Here is a 14,369-nt window from a genome sequence, read left to right as displayed (position 1 = left end):
GAAAAGGGGCAAGATGGCGCCGATAATGTTGATGCTGCAGCCTAAGTTTTAACACCGAATACACCAGTACAGCACTTCTCAAGAAACCTTCATCCAAAGTTTATTTGGTTCTTTTAACACAAAAGACGCGTTTCGGCGACTGCCTTTGTCAATTTCACACACCAGCCATAGACAGCAATATTTAAATCAAATGTCAAAGTAATTCATTGGATGCTCGTATTGAGGTACAACCACAACAAAAGACTAATCAGATGGGCTTCAAATGCATTTCGGCCATCTTGGAACGTGCAAATCCTGATAATAATAATGCAAGGAAGTGAAACTTAAATGTTATCTTATAAATGTGCATAATATGGTGTATTGTTGTATGAGTGACTGTATAGATAACTCAGTGGGTGCGTGACTGACTGTATACTTAAGGGCATGCAGGTCGCTCCCCTCCCATGTATGTAAATGGAATTGAAATGTAAATAATATGAAGACCTGCCGTGCAGAATAACAAACAGCCCCTCTTGCTCCTGCCTTTCCACTTCTACTAAAAGAGCAAGAGCTGGGTCCAAGAGAGGCGGATATTAGGAAAGAAGTGAGTTTTCACATTGCTGTCATCCGGTTCTATGTTGTCATCAGAAAAAGAGCTTTGAGAAGTACTACTGAGAGCGATCCTTTAGCTCCACCCAAATGTTTAAACGCTTCAGTACAGGTTTTGATTGGGCAGAAGTTGTGTACTGCCACTAAAAAAAGAGTGCTTATAATGCAAGTTTTGTCATGTGGTAAACCTTGTGCTCAGTACAGCAGGATTGAATTTATTATGCTCACAACGAAATGATTGTAGCGATAGGTCTGATCTGATTATTATGAAAAATTATAATGAACACCGTAGGCCTGGCTTATTTAATGTCAAAAGCATATGTAAAAGCCAATAGTGAACTGTTACCTTCCTTTCCTTCAAATTGTTAGAGAAACGTCTGAATCTTTCTGGATGTTTTTACACGTAAGAGCTACTGCAGTTTTAAAATACCTGACTGGTATTGAACTGTTTCTAATATCTGTTTGAGTGGGGGATGAATCCCCTTGGCTGCTAAAGGTCCTTAGCTCCAGTAAGTCCCACACACTGGGATTTCTGTGAGATGGTCAAGGGCCAAGCCCCTTTCTCTACTACTCTGCAAACACACCTCACAGCGTACTGCTGGTGGGAGAATGAGGTCCCCTTGCCTCCTGAAGGCCTCAGGACTAAAGTGGACTTCATCCCCCAAGCAGCTGTGCGCCAGGAGGCGTGTTTGCAGAGTGTCTCCGTGAAAGTATGGGTGAGTGACTGGGTGTGCATCTGTCTGTCAGTTGATGTCTAAGTGGGTGTATGAGTGTGTTAGGGCATACATGAATGGCTATATGGGTGGTTGATTGGTTGTCTGACTATCTCTCTGGTTGTCTGGGTGTTTGTGTGTGTGGGTGAGGAGGTGTGTGACTGCCTGTATGGATGCATGAATGGGTGAGTCAGTGGCTGTATGTATGGCTGTTTCTGTGATTGAGTGCTTGTGTCAGTAGTATGTATAAGGCAACATAGGTGAGTGACTGGGTATATGAGTGACTATATGCATGAGTGAGTGAGTGAATGTGAAAGCGGCTATATGGATAAGTGCATTCTTCTGTCAGTGACCTTATAGGTGAGTGACTACGTGTTACTATTGTATGAGTAAGTAAGTGGGAGTGTGGGAGTGTGTGTAACTGTTTGGGTGAGTAGGTAACTGTCAATATGCTTCTGCCCTCTGGAAGCGGAGCTTTTATTAAGCATGGACGGAAACTCCATTCCGCTCGCGGATTTTGTGGATTTTCGGTAAATTCGCAATCCGCGAACGCTCGCGAATTTACCGAAAATCCGTAAATTCGCACGCAGCGGATTTTTTTTCTTGGTGATACAATTTTGCGGCGTGCGGCGTTCACTTACCGTCATTCAGCGTTTGCCGAGTTGTTTTTCTCGATATTTTGCGAGTGCTGCGCCATTTTGGATCTTGCTGCGGGATCCCACGGGAGTTTGGCGACGCATCGCGAGAGTTCGCAATTGCGAACATGTAGGTGCGGCGGGCAGCAACAATCTTGCACTCGCGAAATTACAAAATTTGCAATTCTGCACAAGAAATCCACTAGCAAGCAGCATAGACCTTCTGAAAATGATGATTTTTATCAGAATAACTCCTCAGGTTGACATTTGCCTGCACTTTTTTGGATTTGCGGCCTTTTGACTTTCTTTGGATCACTTTTGGATTAGAAATCAACTTTCACAAGTAAGTTTGTTTGGGGCATTACAGTTGCTGTTCTGCAGAAAAACGAGTTTTGCAAAACTGAAAGCACTCAGCAGGTGCAAAAGTTCACTCATCATTAGTAACCATTCCCTGTAGTACTTCCTGAGGGGCCCCTCCAGAGTTCAGTTGCCTATGTTTGTTTGGGGCATTACAGTTGCTGTTCTGCAGAAAAACGAGTTTTGCTAAACTGAAAGCACTCAGCAGGTACAAAAGTTCAAACTCATCATTAGTAATAGTAACCATTCCCTGTAGTGCTTCCTGACTGGGGCCCCTCCAGAGTTCAGTTGCTAGTTGCAACAATTCTATGACCCTGCTCTGACCCTCACAGCAGGCTCATAGAATAGCTACAAGTAGGCCACAAAGGTCCTGGAAAAAAAATTGCACTGCAACAGAAAGCAAATTACAGATAAGGAAGCAGGTGCCAGACTGGAATTTTAAAACAGTGACACATTAATAAATCAACCCCAAATTAATTCATGTCAGTTGAAGCAGGGCAGGTGTGCTTGCTTTTCCCCCCCATAATCTACAGTGATGATGAACCAGAGGGTGGCATTGATGTACCAGAGGGTGGCATGGGGGAAACAGAGGGTGGCAGTGGTGAAACAGAGGGTGCTGGGAACCTGTGATGATGAACCAGACAAACAACATAGTCGCGACCGTTGCGAGCCGACAAGTAAGTTCGCAATTGCGAACTGGTACAAACCCTTGCGAACTGGTAGAAACCCTTGCGAACACAAAAAAAATCCGCAAATTCGCGAGAATTCGCGGATTTTGCGGATTGCGAGTTCGCAAATACGCAAATTCGCGAACGCCAGATTTGCAAAATTCGCCCATGCTTAGCTTTTATCTCTTTCCCTGCTCGCAGACATGTGGGCAGGGGAAGAGGTGAAACGATTGCTCCTGCGTGGAGGGAGCTGCCCCCAGTGCAGCAACAATGCAGGCTCCTGTAGGAGGCAGGGATCTGGCTGGGACAACAGGGTAAAATAAAGGTGAGAAATTGACAAAAATAGGCAGAGTAAAGGTCGGAAGCGAGCAACTAGAGGAAAAATAAAGGTTAGAATCTAACAGGAAGAGGCAAAATAATGGTCAAACATGAGCACGTAGAGGCAAAATAGAGTTCAGAATTGAGCAGAAAGAGGAAAAATAAAGGTCAGAAATAAGCAGAAAGAGGTCAAACAAAGTTTAGAAAACGAGCATAAAGAGGCAAAATAGAGGTGATACTTTTTAATAATTCATTATGCCCTGGTACATGCTAGAGTTTCTCTATTGTAACATTGGGTCTTACAAATATTTTCAAAAACGTTACTTCATACATTAACTTGTTTACATTAACTAAAATCAATAGATATCAGCATCGGTAACCTGCTAATCTTGAACAGCAATGTTTCACACACAATTGTAGAACTAAACACCAAACATGCATATCACCCTGCTTGACACTCAGGGACAAGAACGTGGAAGCAGACTGTGCGTCTAGGACGTATGCATCCTGCTGCCCTCTCTTCTCCGCTGCAGGCAACGCGCGTTCTCAACGCGCAGGCAGTATGTTTACAGGCATACGGTGTCAAGGTGTGCTGTGTGACAGGAGCCAGGGAGATACGTGTGCGTTTCCAGAGGCAAGCAGCTGAAGGGGGAGGGGCGTGGGAGACGGGCAGGTCGCACAGCTCTATCACAGCAGAGAGGGAGGGGGGCTGGCCTGTCCTCCACTGCTGCAACCCGTGGCTCGAGTAAAAGGACCCGCCTTGTGTGCGCATGAGTCACTATGCTCTGCTGATGTCACTGGCAGGGAGGTGGGGCTCCCTGGGAGAATCAAGGCTGCTCTAGTGCTGGCTGCAGGAGGAGGCGGCGGCTGTGCAAAGAGGAATAAGATGGTGGATCAGGAGATGGGAGCTGCTACCGCTGGCAAAAAGGCTCACTCCCCCGGGTGCTGGCGCCTGTCTCTTTCCTGCTAACAGCGCCCACCGGCCCTGTGCAAGCACTGCGGGTAGGTCCAAATGCACGAGAGAGAGCGGGCGGCAGAGGGGGCTCGAATATTGTAATGACGGGCGTTTCTTGCAGCAAAAGAGGAATCAGTTTGGCAATGAATGCTTGATACTAGATGCATGTGGGGACAGGAGAAAAATCAGGCCTGGTGGGAGGGGTTTATTGCAGGGAAATAGACCAGTGTCATGGTACTGTAAGCCTCCCTGCAGGCTTGGATGGGGGCGGTCCACGGATAGCAAAACACTTGCTACCCAGTCCAGTGGTACGGTCAATTTTGTATGCGTTGCTAGCACAAGTTATACCATGTAGTTATTTAGTCCTCGCATCTTCCTGCGCAGTCCATGGTCACTTGATGGTAGGGAATAATGGCCCCCGGGGGAATACAAGGTAGATGGTGCTCCTGCTTCGTCACTTGTGAGCTGAACGCTGTATTTCCTGGGAGGGTCACAATTTCTAACACACACTGACCCGGAGAAAGGAGAAGGAAGGTGGTTGCTGCAGAGAGTATGTGCCCCTTGCTGTTGACATTGCGGCAGGCAGGGGCTGGCGTCCAGGCGGGGGATGTGTGCAGAAAGGCAGTGTGCTGCGGTGGCTGAGCACATGGCATTTCTCTTAATTGTTATGTATGGGATGCTGCTCTCAGCGAGGAGGCTTTACGTCGGGTGGAAGGCAGGGCCTGGCTGCCCGTGTGATATCATTATCCTCTCCCGTCACTGAGAATGAATGGGCTTCCTGTGGGCCACACGCCTCCCTCCACACACGCAGTGCGCTGTCAGTCAGTCAGGCAGGCACACGCGCGTCAGGCGCTGCTGCAGCTCCCGGTGTCCCGGCAGAGGGGGCAGGGACACCTGTCCTGTCCTCCCATGCGCTCAGCAGCGGAACCGCGGATCCGGCAGCTCGTGGTACCAGGGTGGATGCGCGGCTTCTCCGTTGCAGGGATGCAACCATTGGCTGGTTGAATCTGGGAGAAGGGCCTGGTCTTCTGGGTCCCGGCTGTGTGGGGGCATAGCTGCATCTCCCGCAGTCTTGTAACGGACTCGGACAGCTGCCGCTCTGGGTGTTCATTGGCTGGTGCACCGGACCTGCCTCTTATGGGCGACACCTTCATCTTGGAGAATGAACATTCAACAGTGCAGCAGGTGCACTGGCACCGGGGGCGTGAGGGTCCATCTCCACCCTTCACGCTCTAACTTGGAGGCCCAACTTCCCTGCTTGCGTTAGGACAGACGGCATATTTGCCCCGCCACTGGGGTTGACCCTTGTTCCTTCACCCAGGTACAGCACCCGCCCCGCACTGGTGCACTTTCACACGCTCAGGGGGCCTGGTGTCGCTCCCGCTGACACTGCGTCTCAGCTGTGGACCAGTGTAAGGTCGTAGCAGGGATGTCCATGCGGCTGTGACAGAATGTGCGTGGGATGTTTTTTTTATGGGGCTGGAGATTTCTACCTTTCCAAATAATAATGCCAGCTTTTCAAATCCTTATATACGAATGGATTGGCTGAAAAAGCACGGTGCTGTGTTTATTATTGGTTATTTATTCGGCGCCGTACATCGCTAATTGTGCCCTTCAGATCACAATGTATGACATGGAAGCAGAGAGAAAGCAACATGAACTTACACAATTTGCAACGCGTGTTTGTAAAGTGAACATTCTTCTCGAGGGGTCCGGCTTTCACGGAAATTCACGCTCACTGGTATTCATTTGTTGTTTTTAGTCACGGAGGATAGAATTTTGAGTTACCCAATCAGGGTTCGACCCTGTGACCTTGAGGTCATACAGATCCCTTTAGTTTAGTGGATGTATAAGTTCACTGAGCCCCCCGGTCGCGTTCTAGCTACTCTTTTAAAGCCGCCGGGCGGATGTCGCCTCTTCCCCAATCTGCAGTCGTCTGAGCTCACTGTTCCAAGCCTTCACTGTATTTCCACTTGAAGGTGGATAGCTGAAGACACCTTCTGCTTAGAGGTGGGCAAAGCCATCAAATCCAGAGAGAGACCGTCCAACGGCCTTGCTTGACCCAAAGAGCCACCGCTCGAGGCCAGCTAAAGATTTCACATGTTTATCGCACAGTAATGGCATGTGAAAATATGATAAATGCTCATTAACACTAATAAAATATTTTATTTCTTCAAGATTCTTTAGAGTTGCAATTTAGTACCTTTAGCTCACTCTATCGAGTGAAATGAATTACAGTAAAGCTAATAGTTTTTCAACGTGAAATGAGTAACATTCAAGAATATTTCATGCCCTGACTGCCAAAAGTGAATCAGTATTGGTATTATATCGCCATATTACAGGTTTATTTTGGGGCAGTTAGATTGAAAAGGGATACATGTTTTCAAAGTGACAAATGTTTATTGAAAACTGTAGATGAAATACTGAACTGTACTGTTCAATTGTCAGTAGCAGAAGGAAGAGAAAAATAATTACGCAGTAAAGAATGTACATTTAGAAAAACATAATTTGCCATGTTAAAAAACACTTCTACAGAACGTAGATACTGCTAGTGCTATTTCCTTCAAAATACAGTTAACAAGGGAACTTTTTGGAATTATAATAGTCAAGGCGTGTTTAACTTTCATGAATAGGAATTTGATAAACAATGGTGAAGCTATGCAGAATAGTTTGTGGCTCACATTATGATGATAAAGGCCATATTTCACAAAGACCTTTGACATGGTTTCTACATTTGATGAGTTCCTGTCAAATAAAGGTTTATATACACCCATGGTGTGATGGGTGCTCCGGGTTTAACACTCTATGCCTACTGTGCCCAGACCCAATACTTACATTTTTGGTTATACCCAACTCCCTATCAATCGCATATCACTGTCGAAGAGGACCATGCACTACCCTGTCCTCTTAATGCAGCACTCTACAAGAATTACAGAAATCCCGGGAAAGAAATGAACACAGCAGAAAATCTAAGATGGTCATGGTAGGGGTTTGAGGAAGAGAGCTAAACTCGCAATTGTATAGGCACCTTCAATCCCACTGGCCAGTAACCCTCAACTACCTTCACTTTCAGACAAATGCGCCATTGTACGAGCTCATAACCTTAAGATCAACACGTTTTAAGATTTGTATCTAGACGAGCAGTTCCTCTCATCAGTACAGATGACAGGGGCCCCCACCATTACGTTCCTCAATACCTTACTATTATCAGCTGCGGGCTACATGTCGTACATTGAATGACACATTCCCCGCCCGGGACCTGATCTATTGGCATTGGAATACATGCTCAAGAGTACAACTCTGTGTAAACTATCACTAAAATGTATATAACAATATGCAGCACACCTCACCTGTAACAGTCCTAAAAGCTTTAGAACAATGGAAACTGGACCCAGATTCCCCCCTCACAAATGCCCAGTTGCTGTTCTGCTACGTACAACTCGGGCATTTCTATCTCCAAATTACCGACAGCTTAATCCATTTTACATTTCTACAACATACATCTCGCACCCCTTCGCAATCATACCAAATGGGGCTGGGGCCTGACTCATGTTGCAAGCGCTGTTGAATCCCGCAGGCTAATTTTTTTGGGCTGGCGATGTCAAGAAGTCGCTTCATTTAGGGGAGAAGAGTATAATAATATTCAGCTGATCATAGATCAGGAGTTACAACATCTCTTTGTGTTTGCTTGGTTTGCCCTAAGTTTACAAGAACTGGGGTGGCGAAGTGAGCTAAAGAACGATGATGGATTCAGCCCAGAATTGTGACTGGGAGTGAATGTCTGAAAAGTTTCAGCGCTCCGTCCATCATCTCTTTGTGTTTGTCCTCAGGAGTTACAGCATACCTTCTTGGTTGGTCTGTTAGGATATGGCAAGGACATTGCACCTGCACACCGGCGCCTCTCCGTCATGTTGCTCCTTCTGGCCAAACGCAGAGAGGCCATGCACTGGGGCAGACATCCTGCCCTGACACTTGCAGCATGGTTGCGTGACGTACTTAATGTCAGGAACAACTATCCACTTTTTGGCTACTTATGCCCCTTAGATCCAGGCCTAAAGACATGTATGGTCCTTTGACCACTTGGCTTTGACAACGAGATGCTGATACAGTCACACCGACAACAGTGCCCCCTAAATTATGCCTCTTGTTTACTGCCCTAAAGATTAGACAGTGCCTGCTGGACTGCCTGCAAGCCCTATCCGCTCTGCATTGCTTGAGTCTCATATGGCAACTGATGGTTTCAATGTGAGCCTTTGGGAATGTTATGTGGGATATACATAACTGTATTGTTAGAGCCGTATGTGTCAACACGTGACTCAGCCTACACTTAGCTACGTGATGACGACTGATGTATGTACCTTTGTATTCTCTCCCACCAAGCATATGTGTTCCCTTTTGTTTTTGATTTTTGTCTGCTGTTCGGATCGCAGATGCTGTACAGTTTTGTTGCTTGCATCCAAAATGCCACTAAATAATTTTACCCCGAAAAAATATAAGTTTTTATACAACTGGATTTTGGGAACTAAAAGAAGCTAAACACATGGTATACTAGGGTTAGGAAGACAAAATATCTGGTTTCCTTTCCCTCGAACATTCTACATGCGCAGCATTGACTGTGCAGCTTTGTGTACATTTGAATGAGCATCTTATATTGCTCAGCTGTTTTGGCCACCATAACGAACAGGGTATTCAGCTACTCTGCTGATTATTGCTCTGGAGTTCTAAATGAAAGGGGCTACATATTTTTTTTCATACTCATGATTTTTTCTGATTGACAAAGGCAAACAAACAACCATAACGACAAGACACTGATGGTACCGCCCTTAGGTTAGCATTACAGATTTTTCCCATCCTCGCTCCTTCTCCTGAGACCAAGGATGGAGCTGGATAAGAAACTTATTTGCCATCAGATATAGAGTCGGCGAAACATGGGCCCCAGACCTAGAGACTATAATTTGTATCTGCCTCGTGTGGACCCATAAAAGCAATGCCATGCAAGGCCTTTCGAGCAGCCTCCATTAGCTGTTGTAGGCTCAGGAGTAGAATTATGTTCTGTACCAATGCTTTAAATTGAAATGTAGATGTGTAGGTAATTGCTCTTTAGTGTACCTGTTTGCTCCTGAGAAGTGCAAACTCTCCCATGAAATGTAATACAGCAGTGCTGAGAAGTGTAGATATTCCCCCTTTCAAAATAAAGAAGTGCAGGTATTCAGTACCGGACGGTACCTACCCATCTAAAACCCTCTTCTGTACACCATCAAAAAGCCGAATGCTATATTGGAGTACTTGGCTGGCCTTCTTCCTAGACATTCAGAAATTTGACTACATTCATCTAGCATCTCGAAATGCAGTTATACATAGGGATATTTATTCAATGGAACGTCAAACTTGGCAAGTGCCCTCTCTTCCTAAGATTTTTGCTTTGACCATGACGTTTGGCATAGGTTGTTGTTCAAAGGGTCATGTTTGTTCATTTAGTTTTTTCTCACAATTATGGTTGAAAGAAGTACTGTGGTTTGGGCGTCTATCTCTGGCTGTAAAACCTACCAAGGTGTTTTGTTTGGTGGCTCCAACCCAGAATATTAGTTTGAAATGTTAGTTTGTGAAAGGGCACAATGCCAGGAGAACTTTTCAAACTAAGTGACTCTAAGGAGATTTTTTGAAAAATTGGACGAGGTGATTAAATCTGTTATATGAAATTCTAGTTACGATATTAAAGGATATTGAGTGCTTTCAAATGACACAGAATATGAGAAATTGGAGACAAATGTTGATTTCTATAAAAACAAGTTTGAAAATTTGAAATTTGGAGGCTGCTAACTGATATACTCCTGATCATCTTTGAACAATAATGCTATAACATATGATCTTTCCAGAAAGATATCTTTGTATCTAACAACTGTGTGTGTTGAACTCTCCCACGAGAAAGGCCATGTTCACCAACCTTTCCTTAAATACTGTTGATTCGGACGGGCCTGTTGCACTTATTTACACGTGACCTTCAGGAATGCTTACGTTTTATTTTATGTGAATATTGTAAGAGGCACTTTCCTTCATGCTAAAGTTAAAATACTGTGTGTGTGTGTTTACTGTCGGCTCGTGAGAGCAGTTTATGTTATGTACACGTTCCCCCAACAAATACTCCTTTTTGCTCCATTTTACACACATACTTTCACTCTGAAATTCAGAGTTATGGTGTGGGGCATATTCTCATTTTCTACGAAGAATCGGCACAGAAATTTGCCGTGTCTTCCTTCCCCAAAACGTCCATAAATCTTTGAAGCAGAGCTGTCCGTGCTGGGTCTTGGTTATAGTTGAGTGCGCAGCACACGCCTCAGGCCTCACACATGCCCGCGATGCGCTACAGAGACTGCCACCAGCCTTGCACGCAGTTTAGGGAGGAGGACTGCTCAAAGGCTGCACAAGTCTCGATTTTCAACAGTAACGTCACACAAACAGTGGTCGAAGTGGGGAATAAAAAGTAGGGGAACTGTGGGTGGAGAATCAGGGGGCGGGAATAACCGAAGATTGGATCAGTGGGCGGAGTCAGGGGTGTGGCTAGAAATCGCAAAACATAGCAATTTTTTGTACGTTTAGCCTTTTTTACTGACCAGTTACAGCTTATAACGTTATTTAACCCCTTCGAAGCTAATGACGAGCTGGGCTCGTCATGGCGCTTACCTGCCGTGCGCGGATGACAAGGCCAGCTCGTCATGAATAATGGTCCTTTTGGTTTTTCAGCGCAGGACGGGAAAACGCCTAGCAGCCATGTGGTTAATTCTAGCAATGGATAAACATGTTTATTTGAGGTTTAATTCAGGAAAAAGCAAATACTCATAGGGAATACAGGTTTATGTAAAGCGTGCAAAATATAAGCAGGAACAATGGCATGGGCGCAAATTCAGGATGGTGAGTGTAAAAATTCAGGACAAGGGGTCAAAATTCAGCACACAAATTTGGGACAACAGGTTTGCTTTGCAGACACATCAGTGAATGTCATGCAATAGTATATAAATAAATAGGCAAGGAACATAAGTACAAGTCACTTCTACCCCGTCACCGCTCCTTCCCTGTCATTTCCCCTGCCCGGTCACCGCTCCTGCCCTGTCACCGCTCCTGTCCAGTCAGCACTCCTGCCCCATCACTTCTCCTGTCCCATCACTTCTCCTGCCCCTATCCATTCACTTCCCCTATCCGTTCACTGCCCCTATCCGTTCACTGCCCCTATCCGTTCACTGCCCCTATCCGTTCACTGCCCCTATCCATTCACTGCCCCTATCCATTCCCTGCCCCTATCTGTTCACTGCCCCTGTCTGGTTACCGCTCCTGCACATGCCTAATCACCGCTCCTGCCCCATCACTTTTCCTGCCCCGTCACATCTCCTGCCCAGTCACCTCTCCTGCCCCATCACCTCTCCATCCCTGTTGCCTCTCCTGCCCGGTCACCTCTCCCGCCCCATCACCTCTACTAACGGGACAGCAAGTAAACAACCTTCATGTATGTAAGTAACTTGGTCAGCGCGCAAATGATTCCCTTAGCACGGGTCTTTACAGGTAGGGGTTTCCACGAAAATTCATGCCTTCAGAGCACATTCACTCAAGAGAACATTCACGCAAATCACAATCGCTTCAAACCACCACAACTTGCTGTAGAAAACTGTGAACCTCCGAGATACTCGGTCAAAACGAACTCTTGGTCGCCTTTTCTGGTTCAGAGCAATACATGTCCAGTTCATTACAGACTAGAACATTCCCCAACACCCCAAACAATTTTGTCCTGAAAAATACGGGTATATCCACAAATGCAGCGTTCAGAGCTGTCTGTTAAAAATTACAGGCCCTGAATAAGCAAAAGTACACAAAGCATACAAGTCGATAAGCAAGTATCACGACAAAACACCAAGAGACTAACATCACATTACAGAACAGGCCTGGAATGTTAAATTAGCCGCTGTGCAGGAAAACCCCGAATTATTGTCCGGAAAAAACTATAGAGTATGCTGAAGCCACGGTGTGGCTGTGGATCCACAGTTTCTGGCCCTGGTTGCTTCATGACATTCGCAGGAATGGACATCTTCAAGGAGCTGGACAAAGGAGTATCAAGTTTAAACTAGATCAGTTGGCACGGACATTAAGGCCTAAAAACACAAGTCACAATTTTTCATGCGTTTGTTTTCCTCACAAACTTCGTACGAAGACATCTTACCACCTTAACCTAAAAATAATCATGCAGGTTTCGCCGAGTTGGTGGCAAGTTCCCGACAGTCCTCTGTCTGGGGAAAGCTCCTCTGTAATCACCAACTCAGCATGGGATGCTAAAGGCCGAGGGCGGCGCATTGTCATTCGAAAGGATTAATCAGCCTCAATCGGAATGACAATGGGCCGCCCTCGGTCTGTGGAGCTCAGGGAGGGGCTGCTGCAGCCTCTGGAGTTCAACAGAGAAGTGCGAGCAGCCCCTGGAAGATGAAAGAATAATCGTTTTGTAAGTTGGACTATTCTTGCCGTCCCGGGACGATTTTTTGAATGACAGAAGTAGGGGAACGGACTGAAAGAATTTTTAAAAGTAGGGGCACGCCGTGCCCTTCCGATACCGCCCACTTCTACCACTGCACACAAACGTAGAATGACACCCGTGCACTTAAAAAATGAAAAACAGAGCAGCAGCTTAGCACACCCGAGAACATGGAGGTTAGTTACACCGAGTGGTTGATGGTAGATCATCTTGCAAAAACATATTGGTCCCACAAAGCATGAAATAACTCTAGGCACACTGCACTCATATATGTTCTATCGCAAAGTAAAGTAAGTCCTGTTATATTGACAGGACTGACACATGTATCATAGTAGGCCTGGGCGGTGAACTCCACTCTGTTCGCGGAGTTTGCAGAGTTTTCTGCACTCCTGGGAGTGCAGAAAACTCTGCTTCGCATAGTGCAGCAGAGTTTTTCCCCTGCTCGTGCTCTGCAACGGTAAGATGGCGAGCACGAACAACTGCTCAGGTATAATTTCTACTCGAGCGGCAGGAAGATCAGTGCGAACAGCAGGATGCACCGCACTCTGCCACTTGTGGAACTCTGCAAAGTTTTTTTGTCACTTCGCTGAGTTTTGCTACACGGAACTCTGCGAACTCCGCCCAGATATAACATTAACATGCTTAGTATACAGTTTTTGATGGTGCAGTGTTGTGGATACATGGCAATATCCAGCTCAGTGGTACTCATGTTATCAACTTCATAAAAGTGAAAGACTGTGTCTCACCTGCTGAATTTCAAAGGTATGACTTGCAGGTTGCAAACAGGTCAAGCGGCAGGCACATTTACCAATAGAACTGTAGTAATGTCTTTCATGATGCTTTGTGAGACTGATATCAGGGGACAAATTGATTTCTTTAAATTCCAAAACAGTGCAGTTTTGGACATTTATATGGTGTGGTGTCATGCTGCTTTTCATGCTTATACTTTCTTAGCTGGGACGTTTGGTAGGAAAGTGGAGCTTTGCTGTTCAATGCTGCACATGTAATGTGCAGGCCAGAAATACAAAAGGTAACTGTTGTATTTTTGTGTCCTACCTTTCAAGGCCACATAGGCCCCTTTATCAGGCAGACTGCGGTCTTGAAGCAAAGTTAATGTGAAAGCAGGCAAGTTCGCATACTAAGGATACCAACTTTGCAAGATCCTATTTTTTTCTTAATTTGTTTAAACTAAACGTATGTCTAGTTAATGTATTGCTTACCACAATATGTTATTTAAAAATATAGCTTTGCACTGGGAAAATGATCTTGACTGCTGGTAGTTGGCGGAGCACGAGGTGTACCAGGGTTGGGGATATACCCGCAAGTTCGAAAAAAATTGGGGTAGCTGGGTATATCACAGAGAGTCTTGAGGGAGGTGCAGCAGGGAATTATACCCCTCACCAGATTAGTCAGGGGGAACACATTTGATCGCACGCAGCCGAAGACACGCCGAAGAGCAGCCAAAGAGCTACCCGTCTGCGCCCATCCGCGACAGGACGGGACCAGGGGCCCTGGGCCCGATATCTATGGCTAACACCTTAGCAGGGACCCCTCACATCAGGTATACGGCTTACGCTCTGTTACACCTCAGATCATCTTCTCTCACTGGATGCTCGAGAGACT

The 14,369-nt window shown here is 45.8% G+C and overlaps 1 protein-coding gene across 3 annotated transcripts in view; it reads left to right on the top strand.

Moving 5' to 3' along the window:
• Positions 1–4,099: 4,099 nt before the first annotated feature.
• APBA1 (amyloid beta precursor protein binding family A member 1) overlaps positions 4,100–14,369 on the top strand; it is a 514,808-nt gene continuing 504,538 nt past the window's right edge. The window contains exon 1 of one of the 3 annotated variants that reach the window (XM_086961250.1): positions 4,100–4,281. The gene's annotated coding sequence lies outside the window, so the exon portion shown is untranslated. The remainder of the gene's footprint in view (positions 4,282–14,369) is intronic. The other 2 variants (XM_086961249.1, XM_086961248.1) reach the window with 2 other exon arrangements.

The sequence above is a fragment of the Lissotriton vulgaris genome, chromosome 3_1 (assembly GCF_964263255.1).
Source record: "Lissotriton vulgaris chromosome 3_1, aLisVul1.2, whole genome shotgun sequence".
Classification (NCBI taxonomy): domain Eukaryota; kingdom Metazoa; phylum Chordata; class Amphibia; order Caudata; family Salamandridae; genus Lissotriton; species Lissotriton vulgaris.
This window is presented reverse-complemented; position numbering and strand designations above follow the sequence as displayed.